General features: G+C 42.6%; 1 protein-coding gene across 5 annotated transcripts in view; it reads left to right on the top strand.

Moving 5' to 3' along the window:
• tenm3 (teneurin transmembrane protein 3) overlaps positions 1 to 23,638 on the top strand; it is a 338,433-nt gene that overhangs the window by 139,892 nt on the left and 174,903 nt on the right. The gene's annotated exons all lie outside the window — the stretch shown is intronic.

Below are 23,638 nucleotides of genomic sequence, written 5' to 3'. Positions count from 1 at the left end.
GTCATCGCCGACCTTCTAGTTTTGGCCTGCGTTGCTACACAGTAGTGTTCATTCTTCTCTGTCGTGTGTGTGTGTGTGTGTGTGTGTGTGTGTGTGTGTGTGTGTGTGTGTGTGTGTGTGTGTGCGTGTGCGTGTGTGTGTGTGCGTGTGCGTGCGTGCGTGTGTGTGTGTGTGTTCATTCAAATAGCCTGGCTAATTCCTTTGTATTCACTGACACTCAGACTGGCTAATTGCTGTGAAACTAATTGACCTGTGGACTTGGCGGATGCCTTTGAGGGAGTTCTGCTGCAGTCTGTTGTGGGATATTCTGCTCTTTGCTCAGGGAAACACTACAGGGAGCTTTAAATTCTCCTGGCCCGAATGATATCCGGGATTGAGTTTTATTGTGGAAAGCCATTGACAAAAAAAAAAAATCTTTAAAACGCCAGTAAGGAATTCAGATGCTAATATGGTGAGGTAAAAAAAAGATACACTAGGACTGTAAACTCTCTGTAAAATAAGCTTGATGCAGAATCCAGAATATTTTTAATTAGTTCTATTGGATTGAAGAGAAAGCAAACTGCATACTGTGAGAAACCTGAACTCATGCAGTTGGTTTATCATGGTCACTCATATTTCCAGGTTTATGGCTATGCTTCTGTTTTTGAAAAAAAAACAAAAAACTAAAACTCCACGTGTGTTTTTATGTGAAATTAAAATACACTTTATTTATTGTGGCAGGGGTCATCAGAGAAATGAATGACAAGTGATGTGCTGGTATGTTTTTAACATTTCTATTGTGTTGCCATTAGATGAAGTCTGTTAAATAGTCTCAGAAGACAGTTGCTTCAGTCTGCACACAATTTGAAAGAAATGCAAAACAATGTGAATGAGTCCCAGTTGGTGTGTTTTCGTTGCTCCTGAATGTCTGCAGTTCCCTCAGGTTTCACTGTTAAATGTTTGTTTGTGCACTACCAGTCATAAATCCCCCCGTTTCTCACCCTCAGCCTGGCTCACTGCCTGCAGGCTAATTGCCTCACAGAGTTACAGATCGCCATAAAACAAGTGGCCGTTCATAAGGACTAAATCCGAGCTATTTACAGTGCTATGTTCGGTTGACTTCAGGGAGGAGCACGCCAAAAGATTTCATTTGTGTCGCAGACAAATTTCTAGACAACAACCTGGGTAAAGATGCATTTATCCCCATTTTGTGTTGTCTGTTTGAATGACGGTTCAGTTATGGCTAAACACCCCACTGTCAAAAAAAAAAAAAAAAACAGCTCAAACAGGTGGAATAGATACGTTCCATCATTTCAAGACCACATTCAACAAGTTTCTCACATTCAAAGATTTTGAACAGAAGTGTCCTTTTTTCTTACACAACAAACCCACAGAACTTGTTGCAACATTTTGTGCTGTTTTCAGATGAAGTTTTGAATATTGTTGATTCGTATTGCATTTTGATGGGTGCCTCATCACACACTATAACAAGGTGTGAAACCCAGAGCAGCATGACAGCTCAGACTTTTTTATATCTGCCAAAGGCGTTCAACAATTACTTTAATCAGCAAACGAGTTAAGTGTTGCATCTCAGCGAAATTGAAAGATGGTGACATGTTTCTGAGCAGGTAAAGAGGTGATTGTAAGAGGGAAGCTTGATTTATATTTATGAATTTCATCAGATTTCCATCTTTTGTAGTTTAGTGTGGTGCAGGGAATAACAAATATCATTTTTTAGCTGCCCGCTCCAATATGCTGGGGGCGTGGTGTGCTCTTGCTGATGTACTGACTCATATGTTGTCAGATGTCCCTGTTATTTTGTCCAGCTCTTGAATGAAGCAGCTGGAGAGTGAAAGCACTTCCCGTGAGTCAGTGAGGATTGTTTGGACTGTCACTTCTCATGATCTTATTTGATACTTCACTATTTTTTCTGTCTAAATAAACATAATTTAGTCTGAAAGAATTATAAAAAAATCAGTTAAAGATGTTTATGTATCCTGCGTGCGCTCATGAGCAAATTGTCTTTTTCTTTCTATGTGTGTGTGTGTGTGTGTGTGTGTGTGTGTGTGTGTGTGTATATGTGTGGATAAACCATGCTGTGGTGTATCTGCATGAAGCATGAATCACATGCTGTAACATTCATACCTTTTTTTAATTTGTTTTGTGCTTAAAAATTCCTCTGAAAATACAAAGCCTTGAGTTGAAAATTTCAACTGCAGCGCAACGTTGAATTTTTTGCTGTAACCTGACTTTATAGGTCTGCGGTGGTGCAGTAACCTTTCGTCCAACAGGACGTCCACCCAACGAGCCACTCGCACAGACACACGTGGTCATTTCTTTTGCGACAGCCGCTGTTGTCTGTGTTACAAACTCACTCGCGCATTCTGTTTTCCTATAACTGGTTTGCAGCTGGTGTGTCGGTGTGCCTGAACAATCATGTGGTGTTGGTACTCGACATCTTCCCATATTCTTGTAAACAGCTTGTCTCCCGCAAACACACACACACACACACACACACACACACACACACACACACACACACACACACATACACATAAACCCTCACTCACAAAAGAATGAAGCTATAACAGATAAGCAGAGAGGCACCGAGAGATAGTGTGAGGGAAAATAAAAAAAAAGTGGAGGGAGAGCGAGGTAGTAGTGTTAGAAAACTGCGAGCACCAGAGAAAAAAAACGACTGAACCCGTTGTCCCGTCCAGAGATGCACGGATGTGCGTGTGGATTTTCCAATGAATGGACAACAAAGCTGGGCGCTCTGATGTGCAGGCAGGCCATCGTCGTGGAAACGGATTAGTGACCTAAATCACAGCAAGGTCCCGCTCAGGTACACTCTATGGTTGTGCATGTCCCCTGTGTGAGCATGTGTTTTCTTCTTGTGTGTTTGTGTGTGTGTGTGTGTGTGTGTTGGGTGTGTACTGTATATGGGACAATGAGTGAATGTCTGCATGAGCATAATAAGGTTCCGGTTTGGTGTGTATTGTAGTCAGCAGATTGCTGCATAAACAAAAGTTGGGTGTAGTGAATACGTTCTGCATAGTAAACAGCTAAAGGGTGTGTGGGTAGGTGTGTGTGTGTATGTGTGTGTGTGTGTGTGTGTGTGTGTGTGTGTGTGTGTGTGTGTGTGTGCGCGCGCGCGCGCGCATGTTTGCGTGTCAGTAAGTATTAGGAACAAAGCTGTGTTAATATGTGAAAACTCAGTTTTTAACAGTGTGATGTGGTTCAATGGTTTTATGAATTTTGAAGAACTAGGAGCGCATGCTACTGTTGGCAGTACAAGTTATAGAACAGTCGCTGCATCTATAGAGTGATAACAGAAATTAAAAATCAAGTTTGACAGATTTCTTTGGACTCCTTCTCAGTCGGAGTCTGCTTCGGCTGGGTGATCACTCAGATGCTGCTGTAATGAAATGTCTGTGTGCATGCTACAATCATATATTTCTAACCTTCTGGTGTACGATGCAGCTGACTGCTCTACGAAAGGCAGAGACCAATAAACAGAGACGTGGTGATGTGGAGAACAGAGAGTTTTCAGGCTGTCAAAGGTCCTAAAGTTTTCTCTTTATTTCTTTTTAGGCTTTTTATTTTTAATACACAAAATACAGCATGAAACCTATTCCAATAAATAATAATAAATGATAGTACAACAAACAGCGATCTCTCGGCCTCATTATCTATTTAAACGAGTCTCTTTAAGAATATGAAGTTTAGTTTGAATATTATTTACAGTCCACAGCTCGCAGGAAGTTCTCTTTGTTTTGTCACCGTTTATAATCGACTGTTGGTTGCTTCTTGGTTGTAACGTTGGGAGAATGCAGGTCAGGTAGTTAGGCACGATTTACTGGACAGTGAAACAACCAATCACAGCAGTGTACACTTTATAACCAAGTGCGTCCCTCCGGCTGATCCAGTGTAACGCCAACAATATATAAATTGCTCGCTGGGCACATGAGCCTAAAAAAGTTTTCATCCTTCTGTGTTTCACTGCACATGTACATCAGTTTCTTTTCTGCTGCGGGCTCTGGAGTTTTTTTTTTAAATTATGAACCCTTCATGGATAAAGAGTTATTCATTGAAAAGGGTAAAAACTGACCTTGTTTCTCAACCAGGCTTGGACCGTTGGACAACACTGAACATCTGTATCTGTAATATTTGTAGGTCCTTCTGTCTAATTTGTTACTTCAGATTTTCCAGCCCTCTCTGTGCTGCGTATCGGTATGTCTTCTTTCACACCTACACAGTTACATATCGGCTAAATCTATCTTTTTGGAAACCTCCAGTTGCCGAGGATAACACCTCTCAGACTGTTATTTCTGACTGTATCTCATGAGTAATTGCTCCTGCTGATGGGAACAGAGATAGGTTAGGCCTCAGAAAAGCTAGTTTCCCTTTAAACTGTCTTGCTGGCAGGTTTCTGTTTTCCACCAGTATCCACTTTCACTAATCTTCCTTTTCAGTTGCTCAATCAGTCTCTTATAGAATATTCACCTCTTATTTCTTCTCCCTCTGATGCTGCCTCTCATACAACAAACATTGACTCATCAGTTCCCCAAAGACTACAAATACAAGAAGGCGATATCCAGTCTCAAAATACACCTCTTTTTATTTTGTTCACAGTAGGTGTGTCTGCAATGTTGTCTGTGTCTTTGATTAACACTTGGAGTTTGTTTTTGTGCCTCGGAGTGTGAAGTTGTCAAGTTGTCTTTGCCTGGCTGAGTGTGTGTTAGCAGGAGAGCATATGTATGTAGATGGAAGTTGTGAGGACAGAAGGGATATTGGAAAGAGACCGAAAAGGAGATGACAGAGACCCAACAGTGATTACACACTGCTTGGATTGTTGGACTTCAGTGTTGTGATACTGATGCTTTACGGCTTGTGATTGGAGACAGAGAAAGAGTCATAAAAGCACTTTTCATCAGATACCTCTCATGTATAAGTAATAAAAAAAGAACATACAATCAACTTGAATACAATATGCTGACTTTTAGATGACGAGACAGAAATCAGACTGAAGCACAATCACTGGCTGTTCGGTCACAGTGGGGGGGGTACGTTTCATTTTAAGTAAACAGTTAGTTCTCATAAGGCGCTTTCGGACCAGAAGGACTATTTCACCATTCTTAGAACAGTAGGGGGGGTTTCCTCCTTTTTGTGTGTCCCCACCGAGGGAACTTAGAACCTTTTCGTTCCTATAACTACGATTTGTGGGGACTTTTTTTGCAATATGAACTGTCGTGACACACACAGGAGCACAGACAACCGCCGGGTTTAAAACACATCGGTACAAACAAAGCCTTTTAAAACAGCAGAATAAGTTGAAACTGGAGGCACACAATACTGAGAAATGGGTCGACAACAAATGTGCCGGCTTTGTTAAGCCGATACAGATCGGGGGAAATACAGCATGACTTCGATTCAACAAAGAGAAATAAAAAAGTCACTCAGTCTACGAGCTGCTGCAACGGTGTGATGCTGTTTGAAGCACCGGAAGTTGTTGTGAAGTTTTTCATGTAAAGTGTGATCGTCTGACTTCAGGCACAACACGTTCCTGGAAATGTTTCACAATAAGGGCCTTTTTTATTGGGGAGTGGGGGGTCCTTTCTTATAAAAGGGTATAAGGCTTTTACTTTGAAAAATACAGGAAGTGTTGCGTTTCTATTGACCTGTAATACATAAACTGACGATGCAAACGGCAGCGGATCATAACAAGGCTTCAAGTGAATCAGTTAATACATCTTAAATGTAATTATGAGCGATGTGACTGTTCCATTTGTTTTTATTGGCCTTCTTGATTGAAACACACTTTTTGGATCTTCAAACAGATCAAATACATTAATGAATTTCAACTGGATCAAGTAAACTGGAAACTGTATTACCTCAATTAAAATAAATAAGTGGCAGAGTGTCTCTCCAGCAGCAGAGTGTCATTTCACAGGTCCTATTGGTGTTGGGAATGCAAACAGCAAAAGGCCTTTTAACCCTTTTCTTTCTGGGGGGAAATCAGTGAAGGGTAGCTCCTCCCAAGAAAGTCTGTTTATGGTCCAAAAACGTCAGTGTGTTGGAGGCAGGAGAAATGGACAGGTGTAAAGACCTGAGGATGGAAATCATTGGGCCAGACCATTAGGTTGGAGCATCTGTGAAACAGCAAGCTTGTGCGGCACCCCCGATCAGCGTTGTTGACTACATACCGCCAGTGGAACAAGCCAAGAACCATGAACCGTGACATGAGGTCGTTCAGGGGGGGCTGAAACAAGTCGTAGCCGCAGTGGCTCCATCTCATAACCTACAGGACCTAAAGGATCGGCTGCTACTGTCTTGTGGCCAGATCTGACATCCAGAGGTTGTGTAGAGCCAACGCCTCTGTACAGTCAGAGCATACCAGCAAAGGACGGTCCCAATGTTTTGGCTCATCAGTACACAGTGTCCAATCAGGAGCGACTCCCCGGTGTGTCTCTGAGCTGGCCGGGACTCATCTGTACACACTGGAAAAGCAAACAATCAGCAGAAAGCCGCGTCAAGCTGCCGAAGTGGTCGATGAGTCATGTGATGAATCATTTCATTCACATTCACTTAAACTGCCTAATGGAGCCGTGAATCCCTGGCAGAGCAGGTTTGTTGTGATATCCAGATTTTCTTGTCATTTAAAAATCTAAAGACAATTTAACACTTGACTGCCACAACAGATGAGAAACAAAGTCAGTCTGCATCGCAGAACGAGATTCCTCAAACACGTTTGGCAGCTCTGCAGCGAGATCATGTCAGGCGTCCATCTCTGTGAGCTTCGGGAAGCCAAACTGCTTCTCAAAGAGTTTTCAAAGGGTGCCGCGATCATTTGATGCTGTCACCACTCTCTATCCTGATTGACTGACTGCTGCAGAAAAAAAACTTCTGTTTGCTCAGTTCCTTATGTGTTATTTTTTAGGTTTTTTTTTTACCAGCTGAGAGGTCAATTAATGTAATACACCTGTTTGTAAGGAACTGCTTAATGACTTGTTGATTTCTGCCAATTACAAATGCCAGTACAAAGTGTGTGTGTGTGTGTGTGTGTGTGTGTGTGTGTGTGTGTGTGTGTGTGTGTGTGTATTGGGGGGTGGAAACAATGAGCCGGGCTCTCTGTCAGTGAAGGCGGCTCCAAGGACTCTTTTTTAAAAAAAAAAAAAATTCTGTGTCAGTCATCGGTGTTTCTCCTCGTCATGGTCTGAAATGGAGGCTGAACGAGCATGTCCGCACAGCTGCAAGCCTCAGTGAGCACGGTTCATGGGGAGCGCAGGAGATGTGATGGGAAGAGAGCCGGAGACAAGGAGACGATGGCCGCGACAGAAAAGAGAGACGGAAGGAGAAGAATGGGAGAAAGTAGTTGAACCACCAGATCAGGATCAGATTTTAATCTGTCAATTAGGCCGGCAGCCTAAGAGAGCCCACCCCCCCTCCTGTACCGCCCCTCTTCCAGTAGGTCTGTGGAATGTGGACTGGTCCATTGGACATGAATGCAGTAAGGGTACGACTTCAAATGTGTTTGTGTTTTCTTTTTTCCTTTTTTAAAAGACAGACTTCTCACCAGAGTTTTTTTTTGTTGTTGTTTACATCTGCAGCACTATTCTGTTGATAATGCAGCACTTTGACAACATCAACTTTCCTCACTGTCATTCTTACACAACTGATTTGATTTGAAATGAAAAGGGTTGGAGGTAGGGAAATAGTTAAGAAAGTTGAAGGTGAGGATGAAGAGGAGCTTTAAACGTCAGCAGCTATTTTTAATTTAAAAAAAAATTATAAAACTGGAGAAGGCACATCAGGAGAAAAAACACCAGTTCAGCTGGCAGGATGAGAGTCTTTGCTTTGTATGGGGATAACAATTATTGTGAGAGAATGAAAGAGGAAGACACAGAGAGAGGGAGAGACCAGAGAAAGAAAAGTTTGAGAAGAGCGGAAAACCTTTTGTTTGGAGTGATGTATTGCCAAAGGATTGAGACAGCGGGACAGAAATATGTGTGTTTTGACTATTACATGCCACCGAAAGAGAAGGAAAGAAGACATAGAAAAACCCCAAAGAGACAGATTTATCTCTGTGTTTGATGTGACTTATCTCCCAAACAGAAGGTAAAGGGAAAGAAAGAGAGGCGAAGAAGGAGCACAGGAAAGTCTTATCGTTCCATTAAAATGCAAATACACCAAAACCGTCTGTCCAGTCAATGGCTTTGTTCTTCTATATGTATATCTCTTTGCCCTAATCCATGGCTTCACACAGCACTCTGAGGGTAGAGCGGGAGCAATGGATGTTACACACTGCTTCACACACACACACACACACACACACACACACACACACACACACACACACACACACACACACACACACACACACACACACACAAGCACACGTCTGGCAGTAGACCTCCATGTGAAGTGACAGCAGGGTCAGCGTTGCCATTTTAACTGCTGACCCATTTGTCTGGATGAGGAACATTCTCTTCGTCTAACAAACACACACACATACACAAACACACACACATACAGGCGTGTATGGCTGCAGCATACACAAGCCGACTGATAAACAGAAGAATGATTTAAGCTCCACGTGTCACGAAGACCCATCTTCCTCTTTCGCAACTTTCCTCACTTTGCCTTGGTGAGAATGAGGTGTGTGTGTGTGTGTGTGTGTGTGTGTGTGTGTGTGTGTGTGTGTGTGTGTGTGTGTGTGTGTGTGTGTGTGTGTGTGTGTGTGTGTGTGTGTGTGTGTGTGTGTGTGTGCACGCGCGCGCGCGCGCGCGCGCGTGCACACCCAGGCGCTTAGCTGCTTGCATGACCCCAGGGTGCATCCCTTCATATTCAGTTGGTTCAATTGATCTTGACACGAGTAGAATTCGATGGAAAGAAACAAAAACAAAGAAGCAGGTTATAAAAGGCTCCGTGAATCCGTCAATGTTTCTGCTCCATATGTCCGTGCTCTTTTTCCAATGCCTAATTGTGAATGCATCTCTGTAGAACTGATGTATTTTGTAGCTCTGGGCCAGCGTGGATGTGGCCAGGCTGTCTTGGCCTGCAGGCTGATACAGCAGCCTTTTTTTATCCGCTGCATATGTTCACTTGGTTTACCCGATGTGGATTTTTGTGATGCTGAAGCAGATATTTTCAGTTTGAACCTTGCGGCTGCTGATAAAAATGTGATTGGTTAGGACCAAACACTCACCAGAGGATCCCGGTATTCTATGTTTTTTTTCCTTTTTTTCTTTATTTGCACGCTGCAGAAAAGGAAATGACAGAGCATATATTTTTTACAAGATAATTATTGTTTTTAGGGGGTTTTTTTTGGTGGACTTGCACACAATTGAGTGCATTCATGATGTAATTAATGTTATCTTCCAGATTCACTAGGTTAAACATTTTCAGTCTAACAAGTAAAAAAAAAAAAAAGTACAACTTTAAAAAGCTTCCAGTTGTGAGTTATTTTGCCCCATTTGCTTTACAAACGTACACAGAGTTAAGTCGTAAAAAAGTGGCTATGTGTATGTGTGTGTGTGTGCTTGTGCGTGTGTGTGTGTGAGAGCATGTCCTCTATCTAAATGTGCAATAATAATTTGGTGTTCGGCATTTGTTAGAGTAATCTCTTACCCTTGAACTACTGTCTACCCGCACTGCAATAAATCACTGTGCGTGTGTGTGTGTGTGTGTGTGTGCGCGCGTGCGTGCGTGCGTGCGTGCGTGTGTGTGTGTGTGTGCGCGCGCGTGTGTGTGCGTGCGTGTGTGTGTGTGTGTGCGTGCGTTGAGAGTGACTGTAATAAATCACTTTCCACAGGTTTCCTCCAGTGCTGTGCTGCAAGTACACTGATTATAAAGAGAGAGGGCTGAAGTGAAGGGAGGGAGATATAGATGTGTGAGGAGCCACTCATCACAGAAGTCCCTCATTACCACATGCAGACACACACATACACAGTCATACACACACACACACACACACACACACACACACACACACACACACACACACACACACACACAGTGGGATGGAACAGCTGGAGACCCCTAACCTTGGCAGCGCTCATTTTTTACACCAGGGACAGATCCTACAGGCCGGTCTTTCCACTTAGCTCTCTGTACCATCCGCCCGTTATTTCTCCTGTCAGGTTAATGGCAAATATGCACCTGTTCACATGTGTAATCTGTGTTATAAGCGTGTGACAAAGACAGTTATAATGATCACAACAGCCTGAGTGCATAAAGTGCATATTCAGAGTAATTTGCAACACAATAATGCAGCAGCGATGCCAAATACATATAAAATGTGTTGCATTAGATGCATGATGTAACTCGTTGCTGCAGTGTGTCATATATTTATGACATATTTTTTTTGTATTGCCATAACACAGGTTATAAAGTCGGCAATGGTAAACAGAAGAGTGGAGACTGGATGTGAACACGCTGCAGGTTCTGCAGTATGATGAGCACAGACTGAGTGGCATGTGTCACATGTCACAGTTATTCATGCAGCATGCAGCTCCAATCAAGATAATTATGAGTTAGTGAAATACAGACGATTATGGCAAATGGTGATCCGCAAAGGACCATCTGTTCTGCTGTGCTGCCCACAGACACACACACACACACATGCACGCAAACCTGAGCACAGACGCACTCATGTACACCTCGATACACACTCAAGCCTTGAATGCACTGTATGTATTATGTAGCGTACACACACACACACACACACACACTCACAGACACATGCGCCATACACAGACATTCATTCTTTCATTTACAGATGAAGGAACTTCACACAGCAGAAACAACTAATCGAGCACACTCTCATTTCAGTGCTGCATTGCATCTATTTCTCTTCCACCTCCTCCACCAGCGTCGCCTTTTTGTGTCCAGAATCAGCAGGAGGAATCAAAACTTTTATCTACATGGATTCTGATATGAATATGTATGCCACACAATATAGCAGACTAATCAGCTCATACAAATCAGAAGTGGGTTTGATTCCTCGAATATTGTTGTATATTATAAACAGGACTGATTTTTTTGTTTTGTTTTAGTTGGCTGGATATGTCGGCAACTAATGGATGTCACTTTGTGACGATATGACAAAAGTAAATCAGTCCCTCCAGGATTTCGCAGAATTTTTTTAGAATTGTTGCGATGGAAAATGTTTGATATTGTGGCAGATTTTGTCAAAAATTGCGATGTTATTTGCGGTCTTAAGTGAGTTTTTGCGGAAAGTGCTGTAATACTTTCAGCACAGCTTCGGCTGACAATTTTTTTTGCGGAAAAATCGTGAATTTAAAAAAAATCCCAAGCACGCACAAATATTGCGTAGTTTGCTTGAAGTTGCATTCATTATTGCATTTTTAAAAAAAAATATATTTATGAATGTACTTCTTGGTTGTGAGAGTCATCTCACTGCCTTTTTTGTCTTTTAATGTCATTTCTAACCTCGCTAATCCAACCTGGATAACCCAGATAACTCCTACACCTACACCTACTGCAAAATGTACCTGACAAACTAGATATAAACACATCTGCAATTAGTGGCTAGATCAGAGACATCCAGAGTGTCCCTCGACCTTGTCCGCACCATGCAGATGAGTCATTGCATCCTTTTCAGTGAGCAGTGAACAGGTGTCTCTCTCTTTATGCCGAAACATTTAACCGATTCCTGCAGGGGAAAACCTTCAGTCCGTTTATTGTATTTTCTTTACTACTTAGTCAATATTGCTCCAGCGCTTTGTTAAAAGTGCCATCTGCATACACCTCCTCAGCAGCTCTCTGTATACCAGTCCCCGCTGGCACTGGTGTGACAGATGAGGTAGACCACGACCAGAGGGGATGCTAGGAGTTCTAGTAAGGTCAGCACTTGACACACTCACAGACACGGAGACAGACTCAGCTCGGAGGTCACTGTCAGCCGGAAGGCAAAAGCAGAGCAGTCACTCAAACACACATAGGACGTGTGTGTGTGTGTGTGTGTGTGTGTGTGTGTGTGTGTGTGTGTGTGTGTGTGTGTGTGTGTGTGTGTGTGTGTGTGTGTGTGTGTTTGCCCGCATTGTGTATGTGTGACCTGGTTTGTCACTTTGGTAGTATTTCAGCAGACATTATTATGTGACAGGGGCTGCTCCTTTGTGTAGCAGGTTATACATGCACAAAAGCACGGCTGACTGTACACACACACACACACGCACACTTTGCTCTTCTGTGTGCTTAAATGAAGCAGACATCTCTTCACCCTCAGGCGCAGTTGGCTGGTCGCACTCTGTTACACACATAGAGACAAACACAAAAGGCAAATGTGTTTGTGCGGAATTTCTGCGATTGGGCATTAATAATTGTAGGTGCACGTAATTCTTAAAATAATTTAGATTTCGAGTGTTAGAGCCAATCAATATTGACGTCACCCGTTGGTTTGTGAAAGGCCGTTATGGAGCTTTGAGTTCGGATTTTAGTCGGCGCCATCTTACTAGCGCGGAACAGTTTGGAGCAGGAAGCGACCATATTTGGACAAGCTGGGGGAGGAGCGAGCGGTGGATCTGATTGGAAACCCGACGATACTACGTTCCACCCACGGATAGCTGTAACCTGACTGCACCACAGGTCTGTCAATCGAACAGACACGGGCCTATGAGGCTTATTTTACAATTAATGAGGGATTATTTTCAGATGGACCACCAGAAAACTAATAAGAAGGAATGACTTTAGCTAACAACACCGAGATAACTGTTGGACACATTTTATTGACTTTGAATTTAATGAGAGAATGTTGAATGGGAGTCTATGGATATTTTTTAGCGCCAACCTCTATTGGCACTCGGTGGTATTGCAGCTGAAGGCACTTTTGCATCAGACTCATTTTTCAGACCTGGAAGCTACGAACACTTTTATACACATTCTGTGGTTAGAACTTATTGCTGTATAATTTTAATAGTTGCTAAAAAGTTACTTTGTGCACAAAGTGACTACATGGGCAGATATGTATATATACATATATTTATGTATATGAATATCATTTCAGCAAGATCTTTTTTTACAAATGTATGACTCTCAGCCGCACTGCTTTAATATTTTTGAAAGCGTAAGTGTAAATAATATTCAATGCAACGACATCTGGAGCAAACCTAACCTGGGAATAGATAAACTTCTGTGAGGTCCCGTTGCTGCACGACCAATCAAAGACTCAAAATGAACTCTGATTGAAAACAGAATATTGGATATCATTAAACTACAAAAAATGAGGAGGCAACAGTGACGCCAAAACCTACGTAGAGCACAATATTGCAGCAGGGTAAAGAAACACACTGTGTGTATTTCTTTAACTCATGTCACAGAAGAAAACATGAAACTCGATCTGATGTGGGTTTTGATGGGTGCCCGAGCAGAGCAGATGAAGTCAAAATTGCCCAACACCACAGGGACTTGGATTCAATCCCCGGCTGCGGTGCCACTGGCTCGGTCGGGTACTCCGATTACTTTTCAGCCAACAGAATTTATGGCTTAAAAGCCGACTCACTTTTGAGATTTAGGACTGAGAAGTGGACTGCTTCAGGCCTTAAAGTGGAGCTAAATCCTCCATGAACGCGGGGTCTGTTTGTAATCGTGGCCCTTACTCATGCGTCTCACTCATGTCATGATACACTGTGGTCTGATGTCAGGAGAGTAATTAAGTTCCTCCCTTCCTGTGCCGGATCAATGTGCGTGTGCGTGTGCGTGTGTGTGTGTGTGTGTGTGTGTGTGTGTATGTGCGTGTGTAAATGCTGTTTTATTTTATGGCCATGCCTAAAATGTTTTAAATGTATTTTTGTGGGGTTTTTTTTGTTAGTTTTTTGCTTCGTTTGACTCCTTTGGCTTCGGATATCAACTGAACTAACAGAAATGCCACAATTTTAGAGACTGAAATGAAAATAAAAAGGTTCAACAGAGGAGCTCAACGATTAGTACACTGGGAGATGGACATGTGGCATGCCCGTTTTACACTTCCTTAACTCGACGGAGAGATGAGAAGGTTTTGGTTGTGTGTCTTGTTTGCTGTCTGAGGAGGCAGACAGAAGGTGTCTGTTGAAAGAGACGGTAACGTATTGTATCTCTGTTGTGGTGTCCCCCGTGCATGGGCCTAATTTATACCGCACACGCACAAATCATCTCCCCGAAGGGCACATTAGCCGGAAAAAACTGACTTCAGGGGACGGTGCATAGCGTGTGTGTGTGCGTTTGCGTATACACTTGAGTATGTCATGGAAATATTGTGATTGCTCAACATTTCCTTCCCCACCTGTTAATGCCCGACACCACAGCTCAGATTAACCCGGTTGCCAGGTCCCATTAACCACAGCTTTCCTACTGTCGTGCTTCTCTGACGTGATCCGTTAACGCCGCTCGGTCCGAGTTAAACCGAGCACAGAAATCCAAACAAACTTCCAATCAAATCCGAGCTGGCTGTGAACTTGTCAGAGTGGTTTGAGTTAATGTTGTGTTTCTCTTTTGTTCTTCTCGCAGTCTGTTTCTCCTCTCCGCTCACAGGCGGGAGACTCGATGGTTCTAGCACGTGTTTTTCCATCATCATGGCTGTTACTGTAACTGTGCCCGGGGGACGCAGTGGCTTAGCACTAGCTTATAGTCCAGGAGAACAAAAGGCTGACATGATCTCACAAACCTATAAAAGAGGAAGACAGGGATAATGAAAGAGGAAGAGTGAAAGGGACGGACTCGCTCTTTTCCTTTCCATTTCTTATCCCCTGTGAGATTTTAAAGGAAGGACAGCAACCAACAAAATCCTCTCACAAGCAGCGAAAGAAGGGTTAAGCACCGCGCTCTTTGTAATTTCCATTTCCTCCTTTAAATTATAGCCGTCTGTACGTGGGGAAGGTGCATGATGGGAAGGATTTATGTGTGCACAGTTAGCCGTCCAGCCTCAGTTGTGGGTCTGTGTGTTTTGAGTGTGAGTCGTGTGGAGGGGAGAGTGACACTGCAGTCCTTCATCTAATTAGCATGTTTGTGATGCGCTGGCTTGATGACTTGTTTTGGGTTTTCAACACAATCCCCCACACTTAAGCTGCCTCTTCAGCAGGACACTGGTTAGTGACTGAACATGCACACATACACATGATTAACTTTATGACACCGTGTAAACTGCATGTTCGTGTTAACATACAAAGACTTTATTATGTTTTGGACGCTGAAGACACAGATCATACTGCCCCTTTCTTGCACTGTGAGTTGTCCAAAAATAGATTTTTCAGCTGGGTTAGTGGTTCTATATATAATCATAATGAAGCGGAGAAGCTTCTGACTTTGTAAAGTAGCTCCGGGCCACATTTTCTATGCAAATGTGTAAAACTGCAGCCGTCTGATCAGTGAACACACAGGAAGCAATGCATGAATGTGCTGGATGTGATGTGGAGGACGGAGGTGAGTGAGTTCAGTGCGAGTGGCTCTTTTGTTCATTAAAACGTCACGAGGTCACAGACGCTGTCTTTTTTTTGGGACTGGTTTTGTTGTATTTCTGCCGGAGGTACACGTCATGTGATATGGTTGATCAGACTGGACCTGGTGAAGCAGATATCATTATCTGGAAGTATGAAGTCAGGTGATGGTACAATTGAAAACTGCCCTCAAACATATTTAAAAGCAATTAAAAGTACCGAAATAGATATTTATTATTTATTTTTTACAGCACCGCAAGCTGATCCTTATTTATTATTAGTTCAAGCTTTTATGAACTATGTTAAGCTGTTGAGTTTGACTCATTTCAAACAAATTTTCACTCCCTCTCAGTCGCAGCACATGGTGGGAGTTGGAGGCGTGTCCTTTGCAGACTCTCATTTGTACCTAATAATTATAGTCACTGTATTAATAAAGGGACCGGGACCTTTTCTGTGTGCAGTTTGCATGTTCTCTCTCTGCTCTGCTTCACCAGCTGCTCTCGCTTCCTCCAACCGTCCAAAGACATGAATGTAGCTGTAGGTGTGAATGTAAATGTGTCAGCTGGGATGTATGCTTCCCAACTGTAGCACCCTTTTCTACTAAATATGAATAGAAGAAGTAAGAGTTTATTGGCCCAATCAGACATATGGCTCATTAAAGCAGATATGTGCTGCAGGCACGATGTGGAACAGAAGGTACGGAGTATGTAAAACTAAGCAAAGCGTTTAAGACGAGCCTTACATCTGGAGATATTCTGTCTCCTGATTGCAGCCTCTTAGACATAATCTCTGCTTCACTCGCTATAATCACAGTGTTTTTTTCTTTTCCTCTGTGGTAGGAAACATCAACCAGCAGAATACCATTAGCCAACAGCTAACTGCTAGGTGGCCGTTTCACCGCTGATGCATGTAGCATGCGCGTTGTTTTGTGTGTGTGTGTGTGTGTGTGTGTGTGTGTGTGTGTGTGTGTGTGTGTGTGTGTGTGTGTGTTTGTGTTTCTTTATATGTTTATGTCTGACTGATTTGCATTAAAGGTGTAAATAACGCCAGGTTTAAACGACACAGCACACACTGATATCACTGCGTCAGATTCATGGATCATGGCGTCATAGATCTTGTTGTGACTCGGCTGAGAGACGTGACTGACAATACACTGGTTTCCTGACCAATCGTATCTCTTATGTGATGTCATTGGAAAGGATCTCTTGTCCACTTACTCTCCCAGCTGATATAAATGATGATCTAAACTGTCTTTAGAGAGAATCATGCATTAATGAATGGTTATGAATGGAAATAGTCATAGAAATCAAACTGTTGGGGAATGACTTAATTCACCAACATGCTTTACAACACAAAGCAACTCTATTATTTTACCAATATTATTTTATTAAAGTGGCAGTTTCTTTTAAATGAATGTTGGGTGAGCTGACAAGAAATGTATCCCTTAACCTTTGTTTTGATCAACGATCCCTCATTGTCGTTACCTCCTACACAGATAAATTCAGTGCGATTGGACTAAAAATCAGGGCTCTTTTTTCGGTGAAGTAGGAGGAACATATCATTAGAAGGTGTGTACTGTGGTGCAGCGTATTGTCAGTTTCTAATCACTGAAGAAGGAGCAGACCAACACCACCATCCAAACTTTACACAGGAGGAAACTGACGTACTTGTCTGGAGGTTCAGGCTCCAATCCCTCAATTCATGGTACAACGAGTCGACCTCCATGGGGGCCGCCGAGATCAGCATATCAAGCGATGCGACTGCAGATAATTTAACTCAAAACAGCATTTGCTATTTCATTATTAATTAAATATCAAAGTGAAGAAAGAACACTCATCCAATATAGTGAAATCAGGTGCTGGAACGATGTTGAGGAGTGAGCAGAAGTTAATTATTCACATTTAAAGCTCCCGATGCAACTCATTTATTAACAACACTGATGAAGACCAATGTGCTCCCAACGTCACTGATGCTGTGGTGTTAAGAGATTAACTGCACCGATACTTTGTGTGCAAATTGTTTACTTTCCAATCATGAATTAAATGACCGAAGCAACTGTATGTAAACTGCTTTAACCTTCTGTGTGTAAATGACACAGCGTCACACTGTGGTCGAGGAGTAGTGGTAGATTTCTAAACCAGAGGAGTGGATGAAAAGACTTTTGAATTGTTTCCCAATATGTATATGCAGTGTATACATAATTTTAATTTCAATAAATTTGTAGTTAACCCGTGTGTCTTTTATATGTCATGGCTGAGATTGGCTGCTACGTCATGATGTGCCAACTGCCTGATTCACCTCCAATTCATAACCGAATCAGAAGATTGCATTACAAAAAAATTGTTTTATATATTTATGTAAGATGCATTCAACACATAGAACGTGCACCAAACCTGACCGTGGGAGTTTGGATCGGTCTGTTTGTGTGCGCTCTGCCCATTTATAGCTAAGAAAAGGCCTGTGCTGGCTGCGCTACACTTAGACCTGGCTTGGAGCTGGCAGAGGCGCAAGCATGATTTCACCTCAAAATTGAAACCAAAATTGCACCACATGAGCGCCATCCTTTACCGACACATCCACTGTTGTGCCGTTCCGCCCATCTTGGCGCCGCTGGGTTCATGTTGATCCACGAAAATTGCTTCAATGCACAAGCGCAGAAAGAAATTGCAAATTACGTTTGGATCTCTGCTTCAACCAGCTTCGCGCCGGTAAAAAAAAAATAGAGCCCTCCATCTACGGAGTTCCTTCTAGAGAGCTGTTTTTTTTCCTGTACTGGTCATGAAGCGAGTTTTGATATTTGAACATGAGTTGAAATGACTGTATTGATCATCAGCACTATCAGTCCTGTGTAGATGCTGTTTTGGTTCTGGTTCTCTGTATCCCCTCTGTACTGGTGATTGTATTATATAGTATGGCATCATAACCTTTAATGATTTATGCTACTTCTCTCCCCAATTCCCTCAGGGAAAGTTAAAATCATTGTCAAGATTTATTAACTTCAGCTTGCTGATTTGCATTCAGATGTAGATTTTGGTGTTGATTTATCCAGTGAAAGTTTGCAAAGCAAAGTAGAACACACCTACTGTGCAGCGCAGCTGCGGGGGACCACTGTGGACAAGTGTTTCACAGGCAAACACGAAGAAAGAGGAAAAAGTCGAGACAGAGAGCGCACAGGGAGCTACTTCAGGACACTACAGCTAACAGACCTGTGTGTCTGCCAAAACCAAGCCAAGCAGGGATGAAGAATGAGGAGGCACTGTAGGAGCCAGGTGTTAAAAAACGCACAAACACTCCACAACAGCTGGGGGAGATCTAAGGTTGCACTTGTTTTGTGTGACAAGGCTACTGAGCTAAAAAGCTCTGCAGATTGGCCCACTGAGACGACATAAAACAGTCGTCGCTAATGTACACAGGGGCCGCTGTCTGTTTTTTTCCATGATTGGAGAAAAGATGTTTTGGCTTTATCCTCTCAGCTGTTCTCATGGACATATTTCATCATGATAAAATGAAACAATCAGATGCAAGAAGCCAAAACTTTCTGTGTGGTGGTCGCCTCCAATAGGAGACTTCATCATAAAAGTTTGGGTGGAAATACTTCAGCGTCGTCCAGGATTCTGCATCGTGCTCTGGAGTTTGTTCTGTTCGAGATTGTCCTGCCTGTGTGTGTTTGTGTGAAGTGTACTCGTTCCCTGTCTTTCTTTTCCATCGCTTTCTCTGTTTGCCCTCTTTCGTTATCTTTTCTCTGAACCCGTTAAATCTGCTCTTGCTGAACCTTCTCCTGATGATTAATCACCAATACGTTTCCGATTGCAGTATTTCTTTTGCAATCAGCTGAATAAGAACGAAGTAGATCAGGAGCTGTGTAAACACTTCATTTCTTGCCGTGCAGGTCTCAGATCAGACGCTCAAAACGCTTCCAAGTCCTTGAAGTGTCAAATTGTTCTGCTGGGTAGTCCCTCATGATGCGAATGCAGCGTTACGTCGTTCCCTCTGGCGCTGTGGGGAGATGCCAGGAGGCACCTAGCCATTTGACACACTCACTATTTCATTGCAAAGCTATTTTTACTCCATTGATCAGGGCCCGAGCAGAATATTGTCTGGAGCCGAAACAACGAGCTCCCAGCAATCATAACGGAGCTTAACACCATTTCCCCACGGAGCGAATAGGACAGCTGCATCAGGCCTTCTGACAATCACAATATCTGCCTATGACCCATTTACTAGAACACTCCCCCCCCCCCCCAACACACACATACACACACACACACACACACACACACACACACACACACACACACACACACACACACACACACACCACACAAGCCACTCTGCATGTCTTTGTTTTGACAACTTGGTAAATGTCAAGTTGTCAAAACAAAGACATCTCCGCCAATGTTAACGTTGTATTCAAAATCATAGAACCGGCTGAATGACACTTAATGACATGAACCTTCAGAAGGACTCCTTCATGTTCCCGACAGGTGACTGACAGGTGAATGTCACGCACACCTCTTCAACTAAACTATTACTACGTTTCCTTTCGTCCTTCTATTCTTTCCCGCTCCCTCGTCCCTTTACGTCTTTGTGTTGTAGTTTTTAAACTCATCCACCCTGACGATGAACAGAACTCAAAATACGAAATAAATTAAACTGGTGGCCTTAAAGTAAACCTATAAAGTCAATACGCTGAGGGTTTTGTTGTTTGGTGGATTTCCATGTTTCTCAGATTGAATTCTGCTGCCTGACCCGTTCCTGTGATCTTCTGCAGATATGCGTTCACCTCGTCCCACAGGGACATCCGGTCGTGTTGCTGTTGGACGTATACGTTCCTGCACCTGCATGACGAAAGGAATTTCTTACATGGGGTTGAGGAATGGAGAATAAGGTGGAAGGAAATGTGACACTGTTGATGGGCTGTAATCCACTCAGTGAAACATCATGTTGTCCCAAACTATTACAAAACCGTCTAGATTTGGATTAATGTGAGTTATTTCCCTTGGGTTAGGTTAGGCTCTGAATCCACGTAAAGCAGAGTGTACACATACCTCATTAATCCTGAAATATTTCGTTTCACAGCAATGAAATCTCATCAACACTGGCACAGGAATGCCGATTAACAACCAGGGGTAAAAAATAATATAGTATCTGCATATGTGTTTTCAGATGTGTGTGGGTGTCTTCAGTGTTGTCAGTATGTAGTTACACATCCTTATGCCGTGTGTACGCACCAGTCTTTATATGCTGGTTTGTGTCCCTCGGGCAGTATTAGTTGATGTGGCCGACAGAGACTAGACGTGGAACTGAATCCAAACCCTTTGGCACAACAAATCAGCAAATGATGGTTGTATTACCTGCTCTGTGACACACACACACACACACACACACACACACACACACACACACACACACACACACACACACACACACACACACACACACACAGACATAGACTCAGTTGTTTCATGTGCTGCATGTGAAAACCAATATCCCGTCTCTGAGTTCAGGCAGCTGGTGGAGACTTTACCCTGTCGGAGACCTTGAATTACTAAACATGAATCTCCTGAGTGTGGGAATGCCTGACCAGCAGATGCTTTTTTGTTTGATTTATTTTTTGACTCAAGCGGATAATATTCCATTTACTCCAGGATAAATAAGCTTTTCGCTGTAATCAATTTTCAGCAGGTAACTACTGTGTGCAAAAAAGTCCAGAAACACACCATGCACTGAGAATTTTGAGGATTCCATTGTGACATGAAATGTTTCACCCATTGTTGTTGGTACCTTATAAAGATAAGGTTTAATGGGTTGGGTGGCTGATATGAGAGCTGTCTGATTGGCTCATTCCCCAAATTAGGAACAATAACAATATATTCAGACCTTTTGTCTGTTTCTTTTTTTTGTCCAAAAAGTATTAAAAAGACATCAGTCAGCTTCACGTAAATGCGTCATTACCTAAACACACAGACACTGTAGGTTAATTTGACACAGTCTCACAATCGTGCTGCACAAAATACTCGCAAGAGCCACACACAAACTGCTGCTGGATCCATCTGCTGCTGAAAGTATAGTCCCTAAGAACTGCACTGTTTATTTCCTCCCTGCTCACTACCAGAGTGACACAAACACAAATGATGTATCGGTGATCTTTTTGTGATGAAATGTCCATCTAGGAATCAGAGTGTGTGTGTTTGTATAGGGCTGCAGGTTGATGCATGGTTGTGTGTGAACAGGAAGACAGCATGTAGGATAACAGCAGTTTTACTGTGAGAGATTCAGCAGGCTGCTGGTTTGATAGAACGTTAACAAGCTGTCAGACAAACACAAAGGATACACTTCCAAATGAATTGAAGCACGTTGCATTCATGCAGAGTTGTGTGTTTTCATTGTAAATGCTGATCTTCTCAGTGAGAAGCTACCGCTTTGCTTGCTGGGGTTTCATATGCATGTAGGAAAATTGTATATTTCAAGGATTAAATTCAGATTAGCCATGTAGCACAATGATGCCACTATATTGTTTAACCGAGGAATTTATTCTTGGTATGATGAAAAAGTCTTTGACTATCACAGAAAAATAAAACTGCCCGAGGAAATCAAGCATTTTGAAAAATTCAAGCCTGCTTGTTTGGAAACTGGTTAAAACGTCTCAGGAGGATCAATCTAGGTGAAAGGCACAACCAGTGTAGTGCTTATCAGTTTCTGCACAAATGATGTAGTCCAACCAGTGGAGCATATCTGCTGTTTAATATTGCTCACATGTAGCACTAATCCTATGTTGTTCCTGTTTGCCAGCAAAAGCCACTGGGCCTTTTCTTTTTATGTTTTTTTTTATCCACAGCATCACTCTCTGCGGGATAGTGGGGGTTGGGTATTTAATAGAAAATGCCACAACCATGAGATTTTTCTATCTTGGAGAAAGAAACAAGCCAAAAGGCATTTTTAGTAAATAATTCACCAGAGACTCGTGTCATGTTGTTTCGGATCTGTTTGTGTTGAGCTGCTGTAGTTTTAGCCTTTCAGTTTTAAACTGAAAAACCCCAAATGAGTGTCAGGATGTGGAGGAACAGTGGAGGGCTGCAAACAACAAGACCGGCTCTTTAGATACTCTTGTATTTCTCTGTTTATAACTGTGAAACCAACAGACTGTCTGTTGTCCTTGACTAGGTGACCGCTGTGAAAATCGTTTCAGTTTTATCATTCCTTTAAAAAATAATTACACTGTGGATTTAATGTGTGTTTTAAAGAGCTCAGCTTCTCTGTAAACGCTCAGCCAAAACAAGGTTGCAACTCTTTTCCTGCACGCGACCTGACATTGATTTTGTATTTCAATCCCCCTCCCTCTCCACCCACCTCTTTGCTTGCAAATGTGAGAGATCAAGAGATTTAGAGAGAAACATAACAAATTTCTATCCGTCAAATCAGCCGCCGTAACAAGTGCTCTTAATGAAATGTGCTTCTTTTTTTTCCCATTCCTTTGCTTTTCAGCAACTAATTACATTCTTTTGTGCCAAGCACATTTGTATGGAATGCAAGCCCGGACAGAGTTATCTGTCTGGGCAAAACACACACAGACACACACACACACACACACACACACACACACACACACACACACACACACACACACACTACCAAATACAAATACACATGCTCAAACAGAGAGCCCAGCCATTTAGCAGGCAGAAGTCACTAAATGCCAAGGTTACCACATCGATACACAATTGATTTTGCGAACTCTGCTTGTGAGTCTGGTCTCACTCAGACACAACATTTACCAACTGATGCTCGGCTGACCGGTCTGCAATTTGGACCCTTTCAGTCAAGAGTTGGTGAAGAAGCAGGTTGAGACATGAGAGAGTGTGTCGGTGAAACCTGGCAGAACCTTTCCCCCGTGAATGACTAGCACGGTTCCCACCTGTCAGGGAATATAGGAAATGTAGCTTATTAGGTTGTGAGCTAATTATCGTATTGTTCGATAAATTCTTTGCCTCTGCAACCAGTATTTATACATGCAATGAATTTCTTTTAATATCACTGAAACCAGAGGAGCATGTGTCAGCCTGTTTTTAACAGAAATGTCTGTTTCTTGTCGCTCAGCACAACTGCAGCCTGTTTTTTTGTTCATTATAGGTCATGTGATTTCAGCTTTTTAGTCAGTGAAAGTCATGGAAAAGTCTGGGATTTTAACATTTGACTTAGAGTGGGAACCCTGGAACCGTGCGTGTGCA

Source organism: Embiotoca jacksoni, unplaced genomic scaffold (genome assembly GCF_022577435.1).
Source record: "Embiotoca jacksoni isolate LCO1_2020_lvr unplaced genomic scaffold, fEmbJac1.0.p SCAF_4, whole genome shotgun sequence".
Taxonomy (NCBI): domain Eukaryota; kingdom Metazoa; phylum Chordata; class Actinopteri; family Embiotocidae; genus Embiotoca; species Embiotoca jacksoni.
The sequence above is the reverse complement of the archived record's forward strand: the minus strand, read 5'-3'. Positions and strand labels throughout refer to the sequence as shown.